Consider the following 25,862-nt stretch of genomic DNA (forward strand, 5'->3'; position numbering starts at 1 on the left):
TTTACCTAGTTGCTTAATGCTTACTAGTAGTTTCACATAAAATAACGTTCCCTATGAGTACTTTCAACAATTACTGGCAATTGTGTTCCACAAAAACTGTTATCGGTCTTGTCAATTCAGGTAGGTGTATGTTGTGGTGTTTCAGCTCTCAACGGATTTACCTCTCAAATATTGGCAATAGCTGCAAGTGTGTTATCTGTGATTATAAGATATATCTTTGGATAAGTGTCAGTAATTTGAATTGGCCGGTATGTAGTTGTTGTGTGTTGTTGTTCAGTAAGTTATATTTCGAAAATGTTTGCGAGTTCATATTAAACAGGACAAGTGTAGAAGTAGTAGTTGCAAAGTAGGTTGTGTATATCGGGCTTCTTTCTACTAGCGACTGGAGCAGAAGCTGCATTCTTGTTGGCCTGCTCGTTGTCTGTGCCCTTCGCAGACATTCTTCAAATTAATGCTGTCACTAACCTCTGGCCTGACTGAGATTGTCTGTGAGTGTATTCTTTATGCTATGGATCTCACTTCCTCACATCATGCCTGTTAATAGAGTGTCTTCTGTTGCCCATATACTGCAGCAAAGTGTCAGTTTGCTTATAGTGTTAAGAATAGTCTACAGCAGCATTGGAATTTATTTAGCCTACTTCTTTACTCTTCCAAGGATCATTTCACAATGGTATAGGATTTGTCAAGGGAATACAGTGTAAATCGATAGGCCAAAATATACAATACTTAGCATACATAATATCCCTTTTTGATTTAGCAACGGGTACTAAGCCCTGCCCAAATATGTCTACTGCCGTCTGCTGTGAGAACGCTGTGCGCTATAAGCGCTGGCATGCTCTTCCGTTTGTTGGAGGCATCTGAGGGCCGAAATTTGTTGGAGATTCGCGAACGGCATGTGACACGTCGACTAAGTTGTAATGGTAGCATATCGTTGTAGTTGCAATTACAATGTTGGTTGGGCATATGACATTTCCCATGTCATTGATAAATTACGTTAATAATGATACTTTCTGGCAGATTAAAACTGTGTGCCGGACAGAGACTCGAACTCTGGACCTTTGCCTTTCGCGGGCAAGTGCTCTACCAACTGAGCTACCCAAGCACGACTCACGCCCCGTCCTCACAGCTTTGCTTCTGCCAGTACCTCTGCCAGTGCCCGCGAAAGGCAAAGATCCCGAGTTCGAGTCTCGGTCCGGCACACAGTTTTAATCTGCCAGGAAGTTTCATATCAGCGCACACTCAGCTACAGAATGAAAATCTCATTCTGGATACGTTAATATCTATCTACGGGACCAGTCAGCCTGTTCAGAGGAACCTATTTGTAGATACAAGAGAGTAAGTGAAAGATTGGATTGCTATAAATTTTTGCGGTTTATATATATATAGTCTGATGATAGACAATGCTGCCGGTCAAAATACTATGAAAGCGAATGTCAGAATGATGGATAGTAAATTTAAAACACTTAACTTTTTTCACCACCATCTGATAACGAAAGTAGGTGAAAATTTTACTATGACGATACAAATATCTGTTCTGTTTATCCGAGTTTTGCAAGAAGACGAAAGTAGAAACTATAGCATTTATGAAGGTATTTGAATTACTTCTCTTTAGGTTTTTTTTTATGGAAACCCAGGAGCATTAAGGCACAATAATGGATCATACACACAGGCCTGTAAGCATGAAATGTAAGAAAGTATTTATGTGATGAAACCCGCCTCTATAGCAGAGGTCGCTTACATGTGCCTGTGTAGCGGGACTCAATTCGGAGATAAGCTGGTTCGAATTCTGCTGGTTGATGAAATTTTCACTGTCTGTATTTGGCCAACAGAGGGAGGAGAGGTGGTGGCATAGAGTTCCTGGTCACCGGTCTTTGTGCCAATGTCCTAGATTAAATTCCAAACTTCGGGGTTACAGAAGCGTCTGATTCCACCCGTCTGCTTTGAACCATGATGTCATCAATATGGCGGAAACGACCCCTCTCAACGTCTCCAATATGGCACAAGAACAAACACGAAAATACATATGAAAAAAACACACACATCTCCCTTCAAAAATATAATCAAACTAACGAGCTCAGCGTGGGAAATTGGGGGTTTTTGAGTGGGGACAAACTAAATATAAACACACAAACGCACACACCACAACCCCAAACCACAAAAAAACGACATAAAAACCCAAAATTCCCACATTCCTTTACACTAACAATACCCACAGCAATCGGTCACTTCCCTTCACCTACATAGGTCAACCGCAATTGTCGATACCACAAAATAAAGACCAACACCCAAAAATTATCATCATCCTGCAAGTATCAGTACGACAAGACCAATTACTACTGACGATACCAAAACACACGTACGACGTACCTTGGAATCGGACACTTCCTTTGGCTTATATAGGTCAACTACAGCTGACGATACCAATACAGAGCTACGACACATTGGAATCGGACACTTCCCTTGAACTATAGAAGTCAGTTACAACTAACGGTATCAAAACACATACGACAACATACATTGGAATAGGACACGTCAACAACAGCTACTGATACCGAAATGCATCTACAACTATAAAATTGGAATTGGATACTTTCTTTACGTTACAAAAATCAACCACAACTGACGATACCAAAACATCAAACACCTACACCTGGTATAAATAACATCGAAGAACACATGAAAAATACCACAAATCATTACAACTCGTGAACAACAGACTAAAAAAAAAGACTACTTACCACGAAAAAATTCTGGCTGTACACAATAGGTCAGCACCCCAAACACACACATTCCACACATTCGCCGCCCCCCCCTCCTCCGCCCCCCCCCACACACACACACACACAAAAACTCCTAACCCACCCACATCATCATAAAACAAAAACCTAAAGCCACAAACATTGCCATCAACCCCCCCCCCCCCCCTTGCCACATACAAAACCACCTCAACTAATCACCCTTGGCCTATACATCTTACTAACAGCCCTAAAAAAATGCAATACTCCCCAGGAACACTCTTCTGCCAGTAATACTCATCTAAATGAGATTGGAGGTTAGAACGGTGCCTCTTCCCCCTCCCTACAACTGATTTAACTGCCACCCCCCCCCCCCCCCCCCAAAACCCCTCTATTGTATTAGTACATGCCTCAGTCTCATAATGCGTGAACTCTGAAATGAGATTGACAACTAAATGATCATAACCCCTCTTCCCCAACCCCCTACAAGATGGAAAAGCTTCTGAAACTACCATACTCCCCTCCTGTATATACTCTTAAATTAACCCCACCTATTCCCTCTTTTTACGCCCCTCCAAAACCCTGAAAATACAATCAGCATACCCCCCCCCCCCCACCCAAAATAACGGCCCCCACACCCATCAACCAACTGGAGACTTACCCCTCCCATAATTTCTCTTCCCAAACTGCGACTCTTTTATATCAACCACCACCCTCGGCTCACCCAACTTACCCCTATATTTAACATATTCTGAACAAACTTCCCTACGAAAAGAAAACCAATCTAAAACCGTCCTCTCACCAACACCAGTCTCGTGCGCACGGAGTGCCAAAGGTTATCCAGTCGGCACCACCACAAGTTGACCCTCCCTGGTTGGAGACGCAGGAACTCTGGCTAACCGCATCTTCTCTTTACAGACACTGCATTTGACTGTTTCGGCCAGCAGTCCAAACATCTGCAAAAATTTTATGAGGGACATCAGGTCCTCCCCCATCTCAGCATGCAGCCGCGGACTGTTAAATTTCATGGTCATATCGATACCTAACAAAAGAAGCCACAAAATAAACACCTTACCGCACAACAAACAGCAAACCAATAACAACAATCGACACCGCAGAAAGAAAATTAATTGGTGACTCGCTGAAACCAATTTCCGTTCTTCAGTCACTGTCAATACAAATTAATTCCCACTACAACCAATGACGCGCAAATGAACTCAATATGCCACATAACACGCAGACCATACACACGCCACCAGAGGACACCTCCAACCACAACAAGACAACGTCTACAAACTGACCAACTCGTAAACTAAACTCCGCGCTATCGTGACATCACACACAACAACACCCTTACATCATGGGTCAAGGCCAATGGGTGAGACTGGACGCTTCCGTTAACCCCAAACCTCTCTGCAGTGCCTTGTGAAGTGATGGCATGTGACACTGCTGATGGTGATTCATCCATCGCAAGGGGATGTCGAGCTTGGCAACCCCCTTGGTGCTATTCGTGAGGTGTGGGCTATGTGCCAGCATTGATTTACACACACACACACACACACACACACACACACACACACACACACACACACACACACACACCCCTCTCCCTCTCCCCCTCTCCCCCTCCTCCCCCCCCCCCCCCCCCTTTGTGTGTGACAGCAGAAACCAATCACTACACTGTACAAGCACCCATCACAGTCATCCATACAACACCAATGCACACGACACTTGAAACTTCATGACTAGTCGGAGGTAGGCAGCCACAAGCCACCTCCACTAGGACCTTGCCATGAGTGGTGTTGCAGAATTCTTGCATCCACTTCCCCTGAACTCATTCCCTGAGTATGGAACTATTTTTTGTGTGTGATGTCATTAACCACTGGTGCTTTGTCAATGTGTCACCTGTGGCATTTCTCTGTTACAATTAAGTGCAGAGTGGCACTATTCTCTGGACTTGTTTTTATTGAGTAGGTAGTGGGTTGAGTGTCAGGAATTGTAGAGGCTGTTATGCAACATACTTTATAATGGTGGAAGTAAGAGGGGCTACCTGTGAGCAAAAAAAAAAGCCTTGTTCTTTCTAGTAACACTTTTATTAGGTTGTATTTTATTTAGCTGAACAGGTAGTTCCTCTTTTGTACTTTAATTGAAATATGGTGCGGAGTACACATTTTTATGCAAATTTCATTTCCGTGAATTAATTGGAACATAGGCTGCCATTTTGGAATGTTTTATGTAGCGTTCAAACTGCCACGGAGACTGACTGGCTTTACTCATCCTGCCTGTGTAAAACTAAACCATGCACAAGATGTTTCTGTGTGAGCTGTTGTAGGTGTACTATTCTTTGCCCCTAAATAAATTTAGTGAAATTGGTTATTGCAGTTTCGGTCATATGTCTTAGTGAAATGTTACTAACACTCCTTGGTATATCCACCATTTCATATTGTTTAGCATTTGAATTATATTTGGTGAGTCACTAAATGCCCCAGCCTTATCTAAGTCTGATATAAATCCCATATACTTGAGCATTGCAGGTGTGTGATTTCTGTCAAAATTATTTGCAACATCTCAGTTTACAGGATTAGTGTTTATGGCTGCTTCTTTGCCATTTGTTTTGGGAATCCCTCCTGTATACCAAATTGATTTTCCCCAATACCAAGCTACCACTTTCACTCCCCCAGCCAAAGCTGTGAATGATTTCATTTCATTTACCCAGGGGCTGCTAAGCCCAGCTTTGTACTATTAAACTTGTAACAACATATGATTTATTATTTATCACATGGACTATGTCAGTATTACAATGAGGGTGGCTGACATCTGCAGCTGTTTAAAAAAATGTAGGCTTGGGAAACTTAAGTTTCAGTAACTTATTTGGTTTATCAATAATACCTTCACACAAGAAGTTTACAGTGTTTTGTCATCTTCAGGCACCCATGTGTTTATTAGTGGGATTAGTTAAAAACATGATATCACACCTATAGACTGATAATTGCATTAACATGACAAACTTATAAGACAAAAATGTTAGCAAAATAAATTCTGATATACTAGAAATTTTGGGCTGATCTGTCACCTTCAGACCTCAGCTAGACTTTTGGCCACAGTTCGTTCTGTCACCACAACCTCATAAAAACATGGATCCAGTATACAAGTAATCAAAAAAATTAATCCCTCGAGGGATCACAGTCTGTTAGACCTATATAGGTATGCTAAACATGATTTGAGTCACCACCCACAAGAAATAAGACATTATAAACGCAGCATATGGCTGACATTTACTGAAACATGCAAAATGAAACATTCCAGGGCACCATTTGTGTGTGTGTGTGTGTGTGTGTGGTTTTTTATATATATATATATGAAAGAAACTTTTTATTTAGTGTTATGGTCTGTGATCTATTTCCAGCACATGAACATAAAATATAAAAAACATCACTTTTCATCATTTTCTGTACTCCCAAACCAAAACTTGGAATCCTAATGAAAAAACAAAGTGAAAATGAGGCCGTAATTTACACAGTTAATAAAGGAAATAGTATTTAAGTTACAACAAACAGTGTCTGTTAAATTAGCAAATGAAATACACAAAGCTCACACCAAAGCATTTGATGTAAAACTTAATACTCTTAGGTTTGTTATTTTTATGATCAATGGGTCATAATTGTGATATCTGGCCGTGCTGTGAAACATCAGTTTACAAATACCATACACTTTCATAAGTGAAAAATGTGTGAAAATGCTGATCATTTACATTGTTCTCTACATTAATCATAAACTATGTAGCTAACTCAATGTGAAATAATTTACTTTCATTGTCTGTTAGATTAATACACAGCAATATGTGGATGGTCAAAGATCTTCATCTCCGAAGTCAGCTGTTGTCCACAATTAAAAAGTTGGTGAATGTACATGTTTTAAGATCTGTAACATGTGATTCTCATCTTTGATAGCTATCAATAAGAACACCTAGGGATGTAGAATATTATTTCTCATATTGAAATTTGCCTCATGCAATATTTCTAATGACCTTTTTTTGTCAGTTGGGCAGAATGAGTGTTGCTATTTTCACCGCTACCTAGCACAGTTTGGGTTAACAGTGAGAGTACTATATATGCGTCAAATATGAACACAGTGAAAATTACAATTTTTTATAAATGCTGTTTAGTCATGCTTCTGCCTCTGCACAACTAAAGGTTATTTATAAATATTATATTTTTGAAAATGTATTTTTTATGTATATATGTAACTCTTGCTGGTAATCTGAACAGTTCTTGGTGATGATCTTTCACCAAAACTAGCCACACATTCGAAGAGTAATGTGAACACTGGCTTATTGTATGTAGAACACGATCAACAAAAAGATAATTTTGAAGTATTGTTTGAAAAGAGGCAGCAAGTTAGTAGACATAACACTCTTTTATTTAGTTTCTGTGATACTGCCACATAGAGCAATGTGGACATTCTCAGACTTCTCTCTTCATTATAATACTTAGTGTTAATATGATACTGCCAAGTTAAAAATTTGCCTCGGATTTTTTGTGGCGTTCATCCGTATCTCATCCAGGGCAGTAACTAATGTATGTCTGTATGGCGTGTAGTTTGTGGACATGTCTTTAGACATGGAAATAATAGTTAATACTGCTTTAACTTATAATAAGCACACTGGAGAGATCAGTCATCCCCTGGAGACATCATGCTTATACTGATACCTCCCTCAGTTATACACTGAAGAGCCGAAGATACTTGCACAACTGCCTAATATCGTGTAGGACCCCGTGAGCATGCAGAAGTGCTGCAACGGGATGTGCCATGGATTCGACTAATGTCTGAAGCAGTGCTGGAGTGAATTGACACCATAAATCCTACAGGGCTGTCCGTAAATCCGTAACAGTAGGAGGGGGTGGAGATCTCTTCTGAACAGCACGCTACAAGGCATCCCAGATATGCACAATAATGTTCATGTCTGGGGAGTTTGGTGACCAGTGGAAATGTTTAAAATCAGAAATGTGTCCCTGGAGCCACTCTGTAGCAATTCTGGACATGTGGGATGTTGCATTTTCCTGCTGGAATTTCCAAAGTCTGTCGGAATGCTCAATCGATATGAATGGATGCAGGTCATTAGACAGGATGCTTACGTACGTGTCACCTGTCAGTCATATCTAGACGTAACAGGGGGTCCCGTATGACTCCAGCTGCACACGCCCCACACCATTACAGAGCCTCCACCAGCTTGAACAGTCCCCTGCAGACATGTAGGATTCATGAGGTTATCTCCACACCCATACACATCCCTCCACTCGATACAATTGAAACGAGACTCACTCGACCTGGCAACATATTTCCAGACATCAACAGTCCAATGGCAATGTTGGTGGGCCCAGGCAAGGTGTAAAGTTTTGTGTCATGCAGTCATCTAGGGTACATGAGTGGGCCTTTGGCTTTGAAAGCCCGTATCGATGATGTTTCGTTGAATGGTTTGCACGCTGACACTTTTTGATGGCCCAGCATTGAAATCTGCAGCAATTTGCAGAAGCGTTGTACTTCTGTCACGTTGAACAATTCCCTTCACTTGTTGGTCACATTCTTCCAGGATCTTTTTCCGGCCACAGCGATGTTGGAGATTTGATGTTTTACCGGATTCTTGATATTCACGGTACACTCATGAAATGGTTGTACGAGAAAATTCCCACTTCATTGCTACCTTGAAGATGCTGTGTCCTGTTGCTCATGTGCAGACTATAACACCACATTGAAACTAACTTAAATCTTGATAACCTGCCGTTGGAGCAGCAGTAACTGATCTGAGAACTGAACCAGACACTTGTCGTCTTATATAAGCGTCACCGACCTCAGTGCCGTATTCTGCCTGTTTACATATCTCTGTATTTGAATACACATGCCTATACCAGTTTCTTTGACGCTTCAGTGTATTACACGAAGTGGTCACCATGTATACCTTTTAATGGTTTTAATTTGCAACACAAGAAATAACTTCACAGATTTGGTATTAATGCAAAAGCTAACTTCTGAAGAAAAGGAAATTAAAAAACCCTCTTGAGCAAGTGCTCAAATGAACTAAGTTCAGAAAAGTAACAATCACAGTTTGAATCCTTTGAAGTCTGTATCAGTTTAGTTTGGAATACTGGCACCAAGTCCAACATTTTCCAAGTGTGGAAGATGTAGCAAAACAGCATTCCAAGTCCTTTCCACTCAGCGGCATTCCATTTGGCAAAATCCCACTTCAAGGTGATGGTGAAGAATGAGGAGTTGATCGTGGTAGCATGTCATCCAGGCGAGGTCTTCCTATTGTGGCAGATGGTGTTCGAACTACTGGCTGCCATTGCAGTGCGGCCCCTAATAGTTACCTCGCAGACTGACACTTCTGTTTGACTGGCTCAAACTTAGTTCCAGCGGCAGTAGAAAATAGTTCGGCATGCGTGCCTTCTATTGATTCGCTGGTAAGTTAGCTGGTTTGAATATACGCCGTGCGCTGACTGAAGTACCACCAATGTGACGTCTGTTGTCCAGGTAGCTGTTGACACCTATTGCACTGCCTCTAACCCTGATAATACAGCCATCTTGCTGAGGAAGCGTGAGCACAAATTTCTTCACATATGCCATATCCTGCTGAAGACCGTCATTTATGACTATATCCTGCAGAGTTGTCAGTCTGTGGGGATGTTAATTGCTATGTTTCACTCATTTTCCCAAACAACCTGATGTTTTTCAGGGGATTAATATTGAGTGATCGAACCAGTTGGGTGAGGTGTTGTAAGGTACCAGAGTGTTTGTCAAACCAGGAATGTATACATCCAGCCTTGTGAATATGGCTTTTGTCATATTGGTAGAAAGGAACATCAACACATAATAATCATGAAGATGTAGGCGAAAAGACAACACTTGGTCATCCAGAATGTTGAAGTAACCCCCCTGCGGGTGCAGGGGTTAGAATAGGCCCGATGTATTCCTACCTGTCGTAAGAGGCAACTAAAAGAACTCTGACACGTTTTGGCCTTTATGTGATGGTCTCCTGTAGGGTTTGACCTCCATTCTTCAAAATTTTCCCAAAGAGCGAGCCAATTGGGGAGGGGCGCCTTACAAGGTGCATTGTGTCCATCGTGCATTGAGATCTTTAGCCCACTTTCTTGTCGTTGCATTGCAGTCCCGCTCGTTCTCCCTCTCTTGGGCGAGGATACCTTCCTGGGTGTGTTTTCCACCATGCACTATGCAGTGTTGCTTTCTGCGTCGACGATGACCACGGACTTCTTTGCACCTGATATCCAGCACTGTAGCCAGTCTGTTGTGGTGGGGCTGCAATGTACCCTGTTGGTTGTAGCCCCCTGACCACACAGGGATCACTCTGCTGATGCCTGCACCGTTAACTCCCCCTGTATGCCATCCCACTGGCGCATCGGGACTCCTGGCAATGGCCATCCTGCCAAGTGGCCTTTGCTGCGCGGCTGGGTGGGGAGGCCCCTGGTCGGAGTTGGTGGAATCAGGGCGGATGACAAGCGATGAAGTGTAGTCCATTATCTCTTGCTGGTGGTGAAACACCAGCAGTCTCTAAGTGATCACGAACTCTATTCAACGCACAGAAGTGCAACCCCAAATTGTTCCCCTCCCTGGCCACACCACGGGAGGAACGTCAGGCTGACAGTGGATTTTATTTGCCCTGGTACCTTGTATGTTCAAGAGCTGATGGGGAATCTTCCTCAGTTTGGGAAAGGAGGAGAGCTTGTACAAAATGAGATGTGGGTCAGTCTTGATCAAAACAGCATCCTCTGCCCAGTCACGGGTGTTACTCGCTTGTGACAAGTTGGGGGATGTTTCTGTAACCATCATGCCCCATGGGGGCTTAAATATGGTCAAGGATGTCATATTTCACAGGAACTTTCTTCTGCAGTCCGATGATGAGCTGCACGCCAATTTAGAGTGGCGAGGTGTACATTTTGTCCGGCGTGTCCACCGTGGTCTGAGGGATTATCAGGTTGCCATCGATGCCATCATAGTTTCCTTTGAGGGTGATAGATTCCTCGAGAAGGTCAAGGTGATGTTCTACCTCAGTGATGTAAAGCCTTATGTCCCTCCCCCGATGCGGTGCTTTAAGTGCTGGAAGTTCGGCCATATGTCTTCCTGCTGTACTTCGAGCGTCACATGCCAAAATTGCAGACGCCCATCACATCCCAATACTCCATGTGCCCCACCGCCCATCTTTGTCAACTGTGGAGAGCATCATTTACCTTTCTCGCCAGGCTGCAGGATGCTCCAGAAAGAAAGGAAAATCATGGAGTGCAAAACCATGGACTGACTGACCTACACTGAGGCTAAGAGAAAATTGGAACGCCTGTATCCTGTGCGTATGGCATCATCTTACGCCGCCACTACAACAGTTCTGGCACCATCAGCTCTGCCAACCCAAGTCACCTCTCAGACACGGGAGACTACACCTGCCCCCTTGATGTGGGGGCATTTCCCTCCCTGTTGCTTCTGCACCATCCACTTCGGGAGCAACACGCCCCCCCCCCCCCCCCCTCCCCAAGCAGCAGGGATGTCTGTCCCCACTTGTAAGCCCGAGAAGCATAAGTTTTCTTCGGCTTCTCTCACTGGGAAGGGATCCCTTGGGTCAGTCCCTTCTCAGGTTTCTGCTAGTGGGAAAGACGACACCCGCCAGTGGCTGAAGTGCCCAAAAGCAGTTGGTCATAGGGCTAGATCTTGCCAGACCCTCAGGCACAATGGATATAGACTGCTCAGGAAAAAAGTCGGTGGCAGCATGTGACCCTGAGGCATAAACTGCCTCATTGAGTGTTCCATCCCTTCCCAGTCTCATGATGTCATTCTCCAGTAGAATTGGGGCGGTTTTTTCTGCCGCCTGGCTGACCTACGGCAACTGTTAAGCTTTTCACCTGCTATCTGCATTGCTCTCCAAGAAACCTGGTTCCCAGCAATGTGGACCCCTGCCCTCTGCAACTATAAGGGATATTACAGGAACCATAGTGACTATAATAGTGTGTCAGGTGGAGTTTGCATTTATGTTCTAAACTCAGTCTGTAGTGAACATGTGCCCCTTCAAACCCCTCTTGAAGCTGTGGCTGTCAGAATGAGGATGACACAGAAATAACTGTCTGCAATGTATATCTTCTTCCAGATGGTGCAGTACCTATGATTTTATTAGCTGCACTGATTGGTCAACTCCATAAACCATTCCTACGTTTAGAGATTTTAATGCCCCTAACCCCGTGTGGCGTGGTACCATTACTGGCCGAGGCAGAAATGTCGAAACTTTACTGTCTCAGTTTGACCTCTCTTTAAATACTGAGGCCGCCACACATTTCAGTGTGGCTTGTTGTAGTTACTCGGCCATTGATTTATCCAACTTCAGCCCAGGACTTCTTCCATCTATCCACTGGAGAGCACATGTGACCTTTTGTGGTAGTGACCACTTCCCCATCTTTCTGTCACTGTCCCAGCATCAGGCCCACGGACGCCTGCCCAGTTGTTGTTGTTGTTGTTGTTGTTGTTGTTGTTGTTGTTGTGGTCTTCAGTCCTGAGACTGGTTTGATGCAGCTCTCCATGCTACTCTATCCTGTGCAAGTTTCATCATCTCCCAGTACCTACTGCAACCTACATCCTTCTGAATCTGTTTAGTGTATTCATCTCTTGGTCTCCCTCTACGATTTTTACCCTCCACGCTGCCCTCCAATACTAAATTGGTGATCCCTTGATGCCTCACAACATGTCCTACCAACCGATCCCTTCTTCTAGTTAAGTTGTACCACAAACTTCTCTTCTCCCCAATCCTATTCAATACCTCCTCATTAGTTATATGATCTACCCATCTAATCTTCAGCATTCTTCTGTAGCACCACATTTCGAAAGCTTCTATTCTATTCTTGTCCAAACTATTTATCGTCCATATTTCACTTCCATACATGGCTACGCTCCATACAAATACTTTCAGAAACGACTTCCTGACACTTAAATCAATACTCAATGTTAACAAATTTCTCTTCTTCAGATGGGCTTCAAATATGGCAGACTGGGAAACTTTCACCTCTGCTGTCACCATTGAATCTCCTCCACATGGTAACATCGATGTGATGGTTGAGCAGGTGACTACAACAATTGTTTCTGCGGCAGAAAACGCGATCCCTCGCTCTTTAGGTGCCCGAGGCATAAGTCAGTCCCTTGGTGGTCGCCGCTGAAGCAATTAAGGAGCATCAGCGAGCTCTGCTGCGGCATAAGCGCCAACCTTTCCTGGAGCACCTCATAGCATTTAAACGGCTCTGTGCCTGTCTTCACTACCTTATCAAACGAAAGAAGCAGGAGTGTTGGGAGAGATACGTCTTGACCATTGGGTGCCATACGTCACCTTCCCAAGTCTGGGCAAAGATCAAATGTCTTTTCGGGTACCAGGCCCCAACAGATGTCCCCGGTGTTACCATAAATCACATGTTATCTACTGACGCAAACGTGATTGCTGACGCTTTGCATCGGAGAATTGCCCCTTAGCCATTCGCACACTCAAATGGCGGCTCTCATTCACTAGATGCCTCAGTGAATCCTACAACGCCCCGTTTACTGAGTGAAGGCTCCTCGGTGCCCTTGCACATTGCCCCGACACAGCTCCTGCGCCTGATCGGATCCACAGCCAGATGATTAAACATCTTTCATCTGACTACAAGGGACATCTCCTAGTCATCTTCAACTGGATCTGGTGCGATGGTGTCTTTCCATTGCAATGGCGGGAGAGCACCATCATTCTGGTGCTCAAACCAGGTGAAAAACTGCTGGATGTGGAAAGCTATCGGCCCATCAGCCTCACCAATGTTCTTTGTAAGCTGCCAGAACGTATGGTATGTCGACGGTTGGGTTGGGTCTTGGAGTCACGTGACCTGCTGGCTCCATGTCAGGGCGGCTTCCGCCAGGGTTGCTCTACCACTGATAATCTTGTGTCCATCGAGTCTACCATCCGAATAGCTTTTCAAGAGGGCAACACATGGTTGCCATCTTTTTTGACTTACGTAAATCATATGACATGACCTGGCGACATCGTATCCTTGCCACATTGTGCGAGTGAGGTGGCGTCTCCGGGGCCCATTCATGATTTTTATCCAAAACTTCCTGTTGCTCTGTACTTTCCGTGTCCAAGTTGGTGCCTCCCATAGTTCCATCCATATCCAGGAGAATGGAGTCCCGCAGGGCTCTGAATTGAGTCTCTCTCTATTTTTAGTGGCCATTAATAGTCTAGCTGCCGCTGTTGGGTCCTCCATATCACCTTCTCTGTATGTAGATGACTTCTGCATTTCGTACTGCTGCTCCAGTACTGTTGTTGCTGAGCCGCACCTCCAGGGAGCCATCCACAAGGTGCAGTCATGGGCTCTAGCCCACAGCTTCCAGTCTTCAGCTGCAAAGTCGTGTGTCATGCACTTCTGTTGGCGGTGTTCCGTTCATCCGGAACCAGCATTTTACCTTAATGACGATCCACTCACTGTAGTGGAGACATATCGATTCCTGGGACTGGTTTTCGACACTCGATGGACTCGGCTACCTCATTTTCGTCAGCTTAAGCGGAAGTGCTGGCAGCACCTCAATGCCCTCCATTGTCTGAGCAACACCAATTGGGGTGTAGATTGCTCTACGCTGCTGTGGCTCTACAGAGCCCTTGTCCAATCCCGAATTGACTATGAGAGTGTGGTTTATGGTTTGGCAGTGCCTTCAGCATTGCATTTATTCGACCCTGTGCACCACTGTGAGGTTCAACTAGTGATAGGAGCTTTTAGGACGAGTCCGGTGACCAGTGTACTGATGGAGGCTGGTGTCCCTTCATTGCAGATCAGACGTGCGCAACTGCTCGCTAGTTATGCAGCAAACATTTGTAGTTCCCCTGAGCATCTGAATTACAGTCTCCTTTTTACGCCTGTGGCAGTCCATCTCCCGCATCGGTGGCCCAGGTCGGAGCTAATGATTGCGGTTCGCGTGTGGTCCCTTCTCTCCGAACTGGAGTTCTTCCCTTTACCAACTCTACTTGCGGTCTGTTCACGTACGCCTCCATGGTGTACGCTTTGGCTGCAGCTTCATCTGGACCTTTCACGTGGCCCTAAGGGCCCCATTAACCGTGCGGCTCTCCGCTGTCACTTCCTCTCAATTCTTGACATGTTCCGGGGCTCTGAAGTGGTTTACACAAACGGCTCAATGGCTGATGGTCACGTAGGCTTCGCATATGTTTATGGAGGACCTGCGTTCGTTATTACGCCGCAAGGTTTTTCAACTTTGGGAGATGGAATGGCAAGATCTCAGTATGCACAACAAACAGTGAGCCATTAAGTTGACGACAAATGTGTGGAAGTCCTCGATGAGGGCGTCTTGCAGGGACTCTGTGATTCTCCGCAGGCTCCTCATTGGCTGTGCTTGGGTGACTCATGGCTACCTCCGGCGCCGTGAAGACCCACCTCAGTGTCGGTGCGGCACCTGGTTGCCAGTGGCCCATCTTATTCTGCTATATCTTTCTTTGGCTGCCCTACAACTTCATCTTCGGTTGCTGGACTTGTTATCATTGATTATAGCAGACAGTGCCTCGTTGGCTGATTTGGTTTTACGTTTCATCCGTGAGGGTGGGTTTCATCATTCGATCTGAGTTTTTGAGCCTGTCCTTTGCCCTGTGTCCTCCACCCTAGTGCTTTTAGGGTGAATGTTTGTGTGTAGCAGGGTGGCTGGCTTTTCCTTTTTATTTTTGTGGTCGGCCAATCACTGTATTCTGCTTCCTTGTTTACTCTCTTCTAACTGTTTCTTGCATCTCTCTGCTGTTCTCTTGTCCTCTTTCGTTCCTTTTATTGTTTGTTGCCTTTCCTTTGTTCTTGTGGTCTTTCCTTTCTTTCCGTTTTGTGTTATATGTTTCATCTATTTTATTCTCACTCCTGTGGCATTGTTTTATTAGAAACAAGGGACCTATGACCTCAGTTTGGTCCCTTTCTCCCCTCTTTTAAACCAACCAGCCAAATATCCAACTGTGTTGAAGTAAATATCCTGGTTCATGTCCTTGGTAACATAAATGCCTATGACCAGGTCATGGTACAAATATGTTCCCAAAATGCCACAGCACAAAATTCTTTATATGCTGTGGATTACTCTCCTCATTGGGCTGTTTGTGTACTCGGCCACTTGCGTCATTTGAAAAGAGGCAAAACTGCAGTCTGTCTGACCACACAGCATACTGCCAGGTGGCCACTGTTCAGTTTGTGTTGTTGGGCCCATTGAAGACATGAAAATTTATGTACCACTGTGAGCAGTGACAGTGTGCAAGGTACTCCAAATGCCCATTGCTTGCAATTCCCTTTGCAAATTTTGCTAGGAAACTGCTAGAGATGATCCTGCCTTCACAGACAACAGCAATTCCTGTTTTGTTTGAAACCGTTTCTCGTTGACAAGGCAAGACACTCATCTCCAGTCCACCACTGACGGTATGCCATGTTACATGGCTGCAAGTGGTACACCGGGCTTTACAGACATGTCTGAAAGTCTACTTGATAAACTGTAAATGGCCGTGTAAACGGGCTGTGTTAACAGCCACGGGACTCCATTGTCCATCACCAGATTCGATGGTGAGGATGTGTCCATGGATCGCTCCTGATGACAGAGTAACATTATTTATTAATTAACTGCAATACATTGGCTGTGGGGCCGTCTGGGAGAGGTTTGATTCCACTCGTAATATTCTTGGTGGTGATGGAGGTGACCGGCAGATGGTCGCAAGTGCGCCCGCTGGTGTGTCTGAAGCTGCACTGGTGTAACTCGAACTGCTGCCTTGACAGCAGCGTTCTGGCCTTGCAGGGACTTAATGCGGCAGCTGAAACCACGCTTCATGGGCCTGTATTGTGATGGTGGCTGGGGAGGGCATGGCAGCTGGGCAGGTCTATGCCCTGTCTCATAGGGCATCCCCAGCGGCGGCTGTCTGGCGTTGGCAGGCCAGGGACCCTGCCTCCAGCCCTGGTCACGGCATTGGGGCGGCAGCATCCAAGGCGACAGTGTGTTACCACAAAGCATCCCAAGCGATGACTCCAATGACAGACAGCTGTTTTTGATGGCGTCTGACAATAGTTATGGTGACAGCATCACTCTGGCATCACATCATGAGGTGTTGGTGTGATGCAGATCCTGTATAACTGAGTGTCACCACCAGTTCGGAGTCATCACAACCATCGCAATCATCGTAATGGTCACTGTCGTAATGCAGGAAGTTTCAACTTTAATACTGCAAAACTCCTACCTGTAACTAACTTAACCCCTCCCGGCTTTTGACCATCTACAAAACCAACAAATCGGGCAATTTAATTTCACAGTGTAGTCATTAGCACCATCAAACATGGTGATTAACAACATTCTGTGATAAAATGATAATTCCCTTCTGTAATTCTGTCATGTCTCCATGTTAACCCCTGTTAATATTTTGGTTCCATACAGCTGACTAGTACATATATGCCACTTTAATTCCATGTCTTACATTAGCAATGTCACAGTCACATGACTGTTTGAAAGAAGGTGACTAATATTTTGTCCAGTGAACATAGCTCTGGGAATAGGTAGTGGTCATGTTGAGTCCTTTGGTGACTTTGAAAAGGGAGAATTTGATATTTTTTAAAATTATTTCCTTAACAGCATTCTCAGTGATCAGAATGTGAGATTGCCCCCAAGACCCATTGGGCTGTCTGGATTTCATCAGAAAGATTGCAATAAAATGAATGACTTTGCATGTTCGGGAGGGCTGAAACATTGTGCGTGGACTTGCTTATGTAGGTGGAATATCTATGGAAGTGAATTTTGCCTTGATGAAACAAGATGAGATGCCCTTCTAGATTTTTTGAAAAGCTTGTATAATCGAGCATGCTAATTTCCTATAAATGTATGTCTCTTATGATTTTGGAAATACAGTGAAGAATGTATGCCAAAGCTGTGATGCTACAGGAACTGTACAATGGCAATATTAGTTTCACATAGCAAATGGGAGTTTACCAATGTGAAGCAAGGAAACAGGTTTTAGCACTGTGCTTAAAAGCATTAAATGTGTTTCCTGAGGTTAGAAATGTGTTGGAGCATGGTACTCAGTTTATTAAATTGTTGCCATCCGAGGCAGTATCTTTCAGTGTTCTGCAATATTTGTAATTTGCGGTTAGACCCCACCCAAGTTTGTTTCTTATTTTACATCCTTTTGAGATTGCGTTAAAATTGGGAGAACTGTTAGCTTCAGTTCAGCGTAACAAAACACACAATATGTTTACTGTCCTGACTGGCTGTTTATAACTAGCTACTACCACATCCCCTTTGAATCCTATCCCACCTTATGGTGAGTATTACCAGCACTGCTCTGCAAAACCTGTAAATAAAAATATTGCACCTGTTTTTAACTTTTGACAGAATCTGCACACCATTATATTCTCCAATGTGCTTGTGTCTGCACTTGTTGTTTTAGCATTGCCAGGGACAGAAGTGCGATCATATAGGGTATCAAACAAAATTTGTGGCTAAATCAAACAATGGGACCGAGCGAGGTGGCGCAGTGGTTAGCACACTGGACTCGCATTCGGGAGGATGATGGTTCAATCCCGTCTCCGGCCATCCTGATTTAGGTTTTCCGTGATTTCCCTAAAATCGCTTCAGGCAAATGCCGGGATGGTTCCTTTGAAAGGGCACGGCTGATTTCCTTCCCCATCCTTCCCTCACCCGAGCTTGCGCTCCGTCTCTAATGACCTCGTTGTCGACGGGACGTTAAACACTAATCTCCTCCTCCTCCTCCTCCTCCTCCTCCTCCTCCTCCTCAAACAATGGAAAGTCCAGGTTGGAATGTCAGCAATGACAGAAAGGATAGACTGCTACTTACTGTAAAGATGACATGTCGAGTTGCAGACAGGTACAATGAAAAGACTTTTACACGTGAAGCTTTCGGCGAAAGCTTTCATCTGATAAGAGAAACATGCATGCCATGCATGCGGTCACCCATGGAAGTACACTCCCCTCCCCCCTCCGCTACCCCCCCTCCCCCCCCCCCACACACACAAAAAAAAAAAACTGCTGTCTTTGGCTGCTCAGGCCAGAATGTGATTTGGGACTAGAGTGATAATTTCTTGGTAGGGAGCTCACAGCATATCTCAGATTAATTGAGAATCACAACAAATGTACAGTAACTTCAGGTGTACCCCAGGTACGTTTGTTGAAACCCTTATTCATGTTTATTATTGACATGGCAGACAATATCTGTATTATTCCCAAATTTTTTGCAGATGATGCAGTTATATATTATGAAGTGCTATGTGGAAAAACAGTGCACAAATATGCAATCAGATCTTAATAAGATTTCAAACTGATGCAAATATTGGTAACTTGCTTTAAATGTACAGTTATGTAAAATTATGTACTTCCCAAAATGCAAAAAAAAAAAAAAATGGTCATAATTGGAATTGGTAAACTACCAAATACCTACATGGAACAATTTGTGGGGATAGTAAATGGGATGATCAGAGATGTAATAATAGCCAATGCAGGTAGCAGACTTAGTTTCTGTGTTAGTATACTGGGAAAAAAGAGAGCAGTGAGAATAATTAGTGGTGTTCACCCAAGGACATCATGTAGCCACCTTTTCAAGGAGTTAGGTATATTAACTGCACCATCAGAGTACATATATTTGCTTATGAAATTCTTTACAAATAATCCATCAAATTGAGATGAACAGTGATGTTCATACGTGATGTTCATACGTCCAACACTAGAGGGAAAAATGACCTTTCCTATCCGTTATTGACGCTGTCAGTTGCTCAAAATGGAGTACATTATTATTATTATTGTATGCATCAATTACAGTAATACAAATTTAGCAAATATATATATATATATATATATATATATATGAACATGTGAAATTATATACAGTACACAAGTTTTAAAATGGTTCAGACTATTCTCGGGTGTTGATGGACTCGATCCAGCGGAGTTCCTCGTGGGATGCTTGATGGAGCTTCTCAATGCCACCAGGGAAGCGTCTGATTGGACATTCATTCACAATGTGGCTCATTGTTTGGGTGTCATCACAGTCACGCACGCTGTCACGTGAAAAGCCCCACTTGGGCATGTTATATTTGCACCTACCCTCTTCAGTCCGATATCTGTTTAATTGTGTCCCCACTTCCCATGGTTGGTGGAAGCCTGGAACTGGAACTGTTGGATTGTCTAAAAGTTCGTGGTTTCGGGTTCTTGTATCTTGCCACTCACGTGTCCACTCTGTGTCCTGGTCGAATCCTGTGGACAGCTCCCATTTTATATGCTGGTCTTCTAGATTTGAGACGTTTCCTGGGCAGTGATAGCAAATCGTCATGAAGAGGAATCGAGTTGTTTTCAGGAAGTTGCTGACAGAGGTTGTAAAGAGCAGCCTTTCGATGGAGGTCTGGTGGACAGATGTTTGGAAGCACTTGTAGCCAGCAAGTAGGTGTAGACCGGACTGTACCACTAATTACACTCATAACTGAGTTCAGTTGGACATCTACTTTCATTATGTGGACACTTCGGAGCCAAACTAGTGCATTACTCTCATAACTGAGTTCAGTGGCACGTCTTTCACTATGTGGGCGCTTCGGAGCCAAACTGGTGCACAGTATTTTGCTGCAGAGTATACCAGTGCAAGGGGTGCTCCTTGGAGGACTGATGTGGTTGCTCCCCATGTACTGCCTGCCAGCTTTCTCACAAGGTTCACTCATGTTTGTATCTTCTTGGCCAGGTTGGAAAGGTGTTTTTTGTATGTTAAAGTTGTGCCCAAAGTGACTCCCAGGTATTTTGGGCTTTTGTTGTATCTGACTGTGCCAAGAGGGCCGAACTGTGGACTGATCTTTGCTGATGAAAGGCGATTAGAGAGGTGGAACAGGCTTACCTCGGTTTTAGAAACATTTGGTCTCAGTTTCCATGCTCTCCTTGACTACTAACATAAATCTGGATACCAAAAGGAGTATATTATTCAGCAACAAAAATCTTTGATCATTTGCCAAACAACATAAGGTGTCTGGCAGATAGCAGGTCAAGTTTTAAATCTAGCTTAAAATAATTTCTTTTGGATAACTACTTCTGCTCCACGGAAGAGTTTCTGTTTCAGAAATGCTAAAAAAAGAAAAAGTACCTCTAAATGTACACTCCTGGAAATGGAAAAAAGAACACATTGACACGGGTGTGTCAGACCCACTATACTTGCTCCGGACACTGCGAGAGGGCTGTACAAGCAATGATCAAACGCACGGCACAGCGGACACACCAGGAACCGTGGTGTTGGCCGTTGAATGGCGCTAGCTGCGCAGCATTTGTGCACCGCCGCCGTCAGTGTCAGCCAGTTTGCCGTGGCATACGGAGCTCCATCGCAGTCTTTAACACTGGTAGCATGCCGCGACAGTGTGGACGTGAACCGTATGTGCAGTTGACGGACTTTGAGCGAGGGCGTATAGTGGGCATGCGGGAGGCCGGGTGGACGTACCGCCGAATTGCTCAACACGTGGGGCGTGAGGTCTCCACAGTAGATCGATGTTGTCGCCAGTGGTCGGCGGAAGGTGCACGTGCCCGTCGACCTGGGACCGGACCGCAGCGACGCACGGATGCACGCCAAGACCGTAGGATCCTACGCAGTGCCGTAGGGGACCGCAGCGCCACTTCCCAGCAAATTAGGGACACTGTTGCTCCTGGGGTATCGGCGAGGACCATTCGCAACCATCTCCATGAAGCTGGGCTACGGTCCCGCACACCGTTAGGCCGTCTTCCGCTCACGCCCCAACATCGTGGAGCCCGCCTCCAGTGGTGTCGCGACAGGCGTGAATGGAGGGACGAATGGAGACGTGTCGTCTTCAGCGATGAGAGTCGCTTCTGCCTTGGTGCCAATGATGGTCGTATGCGTGTTTGGCGCCGTGCAGGTGAGCGCCACAATCAGGACTGCATACGACCGAGGCACACAGGGCCAACACCCGGCATCATGGTGTGGGGAGCGATCTCCTACACTGGCCGTACACCACTGGTGATCGTCGAGGGGACACTGAATAGTGCACGGTACATCCAAACCGTCATCGAACCCATCGTTCTACCATTCCTAGACCGGCAAGGGAACTTGCTGTTCCAACAGGACAATGCACGTCCGCATGTATCCCGTGCCACCCAACGTGCTCTAGAAGGTGTAAGTCTACTACCCTGGCCAGCAAGATCTCCGGATCTGTCCCCCATTGAGCATGTTTGGGACTGGATGAAGCGTCGTCTCACGCGGTCTGCACGTCCAGCACGAACGCTGGTCCAACTGAGGCGCCAGGTGGAAATGGCATGGCAAGCCGTTCCACAGGACTACATCCAGCATCTCTACGATCGTCTCCATGGGAGAATAGCAGCCTGCATTGCTGCAAAAGGTGGATATACACTGTACTAGTGCCGACATTGTGCATGCTCTGTTGCCTGTGTCTATGTGCCTGTGGTTCTGTCAGTGTGATCATGTGATGTATCTGACCCCAGGAATGTGTCAATAAAGTTTCCCCTTCCTGGGACAATGAATTCACGGTGTTCTTATTTCAATTTCCAGGAGTGTAGTTTGCATGTGTAGAACTAAAAATTTCAGTAATATTAATATTAGCTCTATTTGTGTGTGTATATATATATCTTGTAATCTGACTTGTTACACATCATATCAATAAAATAAATGGGAAAATGACGGAACATGACATAACTAAAACTAATGCAATCATTCTACAGAGGAGATTGCTTACAAAACACAACCTAGAATACTGTAAGTAGCATGGATGTATGATGTATTCAAAAGTGGTCAGCACTAATGGCCACAGCTTTATTTGACTCAGTCAGAGCGCATTCACTTATGCTGATAAACCTAAACTAGTGGACACCTTGAAGACAGAACTCAGGTATCCTGCAAAAACCTACACAGTTTAAAGCACCAGTAGTAAGTGAGGAATTTATTTTCATATTAGGTGCATTGTGCTGCCAGGTACTCTATATCAGTGACCTCAGTAGTCATTAGACATCGTGAGAGAGCAGAATGAGGGTGCTCTGTGTGACTCACAGACTTCGAACGTGGTCATGTGACTGGGTGTTACTTGGGTCATATGTCTGTATGCGAGATTTCCACACTCCTAAACATCCCTAGGTCCACTGTTTCCAATGTGATAGTGAAGTGGAAACATCGAGCATGTACAGCACAAAAGCATACAGGCTGACATTGTCTGTTGACTGGTAGAGACCGCCGACAGTTGAAGAGGATCATAATTTGTAATATGCAGACATCTATCCAGATCATCACATAGGAATTCCAAACTGCATCAGGATCCACTGTAAATCTATGACAGGTGGGAGGTGAGAAAACTTGGACTTCATGGTACACATCACGCTGGTAAATACCAAACGATGCCTTGCTTGGTGTAAGGTGCATAAACATTGGACGATTGAACAGTGGAAAATCGTGTGGAGTGATGAATCACGGTACACAATGTGGTGATCTGATGGCAGGGTGTGGGTATGGTGAATTCCCAGTGAACGTCATCTGCCAGCATGTGTAGTGCCAACAGTAAAATTCGGAGGTGGTGGTGTAGTCATGTTTCTCATGGAGGGGGCTTGTGCCCCTTATTGTTTTGTGTGGGACTATCACAGCAAAGGCCGACATTGAGATGTTTTAAGCACCTTCTTGCTTTCCACTGTTGAAGAGCAATTTGGGGATGGCGACTGCATCTTTCAACGTGGTCGAGCACCTGTTCATAATGCACGGCCTGTGGCAGAGTGGTTACATGACAATAACATCCCTGTAACGGACTGGCCTGCACAGTGTCCTGACCTGAATCTTATAGAACACCTTTAACATGTTTTGGAATGCTGAATTCATACCAGGCCTCACTGACCAACATCGATACCTCTCCTCAGTGCACCACTCTGTGAAGAATGGGCTGCCATTCTCCAAGAAACCTTCCAGCACCTGATCAAATGTATGGCTGTGAGAGTGAGCCAACACCATATTGAATTCCAGCATTACCGATGGAGGGCACCACAGACTTGTGTGAGTAATTTTCAGTGAGGTGACTGGATACTTTTGATCATGTAGTGTATCTGACATGCACTTCAGAGGTTTGAAGAGTATGGTTGTAGACACCTGGCCAGCACTTTGTGTAAGGGTCAAATTGATATGCCACATTTTCTCAGTTGTGACATTGAATATTCAGTTCTGCTCGTATTGAGTATCTGTTCAGACAGTTTCAGACACTGAGTCTATTGTTCCTTAACTAGATGAGATGATACTGAGTGCAAAATTTGTGCTAAGACATCCATGCAAAATCTTGATAGTCATGTCAGTAGATTGTATATTGAATGAGCTAGTTTGTGCAGTGGGTCTCCTTTTCAATTGCTCTGAAATGCATTTCCTTTAGTTTTGGTTATTACTACTATCCTGGGTCCAGTATTCATATTAAAGATAATTTCTTTCACGTCTGAATTCAGAGATCCAATTGAACGGGAAGGACAGTTCTTTCCAAATTCAATGACGAAAGATGCTGACACACTAAACCCCACATTGGACAAAAAAAGGTGGAAGTGATGTAGTTTAAAATTTGCATCTGGCATTCACTGAATGTGTTGTGATGGACAGTGGAATCGTTTCCACAGACATTATGCCATCTATTGTGAAACATGCTATGCTCTGCTGTTAAAGCTATTCGTCGTATGGGATGTAGAGCATTGGACAACTGACGGGTAGTCTACATGACATCACCCAGCTGGTGCCTTGTGTGGGCCTGACTCCTTAGCTCAGTGCAGGCTTTGTTCTTTGAGTGTGTTTCCAATGACCATGTGGCGACCATTGCTTGCAGTTGAGCTTTTCCTGTATTTGAATTTGTTTCAAGACTGGTGTGTCCACAAACTGATGAAGGTACTAGTTACGTCCAATCAGGCCCCCTGCGGGTCCGGGGATTAGAATAGGCCCGAGGTATTCCTGCTTGTCGTAAGAGGCGACTAAAAGGAGTCCATCCCCCTCACGGGGGTAGTTAGCGCCTGCGTCCGGAGACGGACGGTTTCACGACCTATAATCGTGGTCTTTTTGGTTTTAAACTTCTCGTTTCTTCCTTCCTTTTGTTGGTCCCTTTCTTTGCTCTTCTCCACCTCACTGTCTTCCTTACTCTTTCCCTTGACTTCTCCTTGCCTTCTCATTGCCTTTTTCTCCTTGCCTTCTCATTGCCTTTTTCTCCTTGCCTTCTCATTGCCTTTTTCTCCTTGCCTTCTCATTGCCTTTTTCTCCTTGCCTTCTCATTGCCTTTTCTCCTTGTCTTCTCTGGTCTCCGCCTCGGCGTTTGAGACAGTCTGTCCTCTTTCTCCCTCTCTCTCTTCTTTTTCCTCTTCTTCCTTCCCCCCTGTGCGTGTCTGAAGGCCGACCCACGCGTTCGCACGCGTAGCCGGTGACGGGGTAACGCGTAAGTCCCCGCCCTGGGTAGACATGTAAGGCACGCGCGTACCCCCTGGTAAAGGCCAGGCCCGGGGAGGGGTGATTGCCTGAGCTGATACCTTCTGACCATGCCGATTGGTCCCTCCGTCTGTTTCTCGGGAGGTGTGACCTGAGGTGTAAACATTCACCTAAGGCGGGAGTGCCCTCTGAGAGGGTCCCCACAAGGAAGGAGCGCGCCATCGGAGACGCTGGCAATCATGGGGGATTCCTCCGCAATGGATTCTACTCCATCGCTTTCGACTTCGACCCAAAAACGGAAACGTGACCAGCCAACAGTGACAAAAGTACTACCGCCTGCCCCACAGTTCCTCGTAGTTTCTCGCACTGAGGACGGAAAGGATTTTTCCTCTGTCAACCCTTTTGTTATTCAGAAGGGCGTTGATGCCATAGCCGGATCTGTCAAATCTTGTACCAGGTTGCGTAACGGCACCTTATTACTAGAAACTGAGAATGCCTTTCAGGCACAAAAACTGCTTCGGGCCACCCTCCTGTACACGTTCCCTGTCCGGGTGGAGGCCCACCGAACTTTGAATTCGTCTCGTGGTGTAGTGTATACTAGCTCCCTCGACGGATTGACTGACGAGGAGCTTCAATCTTTCCTCGCTGAGCAGGGCGTGACGGCTGTCCATCGGGTC

At 45.0% G+C, this 25,862-nt stretch overlaps 1 protein-coding gene across 1 annotated transcript in view; it reads left to right on the forward strand.

Annotated features, from left to right (window-relative positions):
- The first annotated feature begins 221 nt into the window (after positions 1-221).
- The window catches only part of LOC126184775 (uncharacterized), a 170,400-nt gene continuing 144,759 nt past the window's right edge, over positions 222-25,862 (forward strand). Inside the window, exon 1 of the mRNA XM_049927328.1 lies at positions 222-248. The gene's annotated coding sequence lies outside the window, so the exon portion shown is untranslated. The remainder of the gene's footprint in view (positions 249-25,862) is intronic.

The sequence above is a fragment of the Schistocerca cancellata genome, chromosome 4 (assembly GCF_023864275.1).
Source record: "Schistocerca cancellata isolate TAMUIC-IGC-003103 chromosome 4, iqSchCanc2.1, whole genome shotgun sequence".
NCBI classification, from domain to species: domain Eukaryota; kingdom Metazoa; phylum Arthropoda; class Insecta; order Orthoptera; family Acrididae; genus Schistocerca; species Schistocerca cancellata.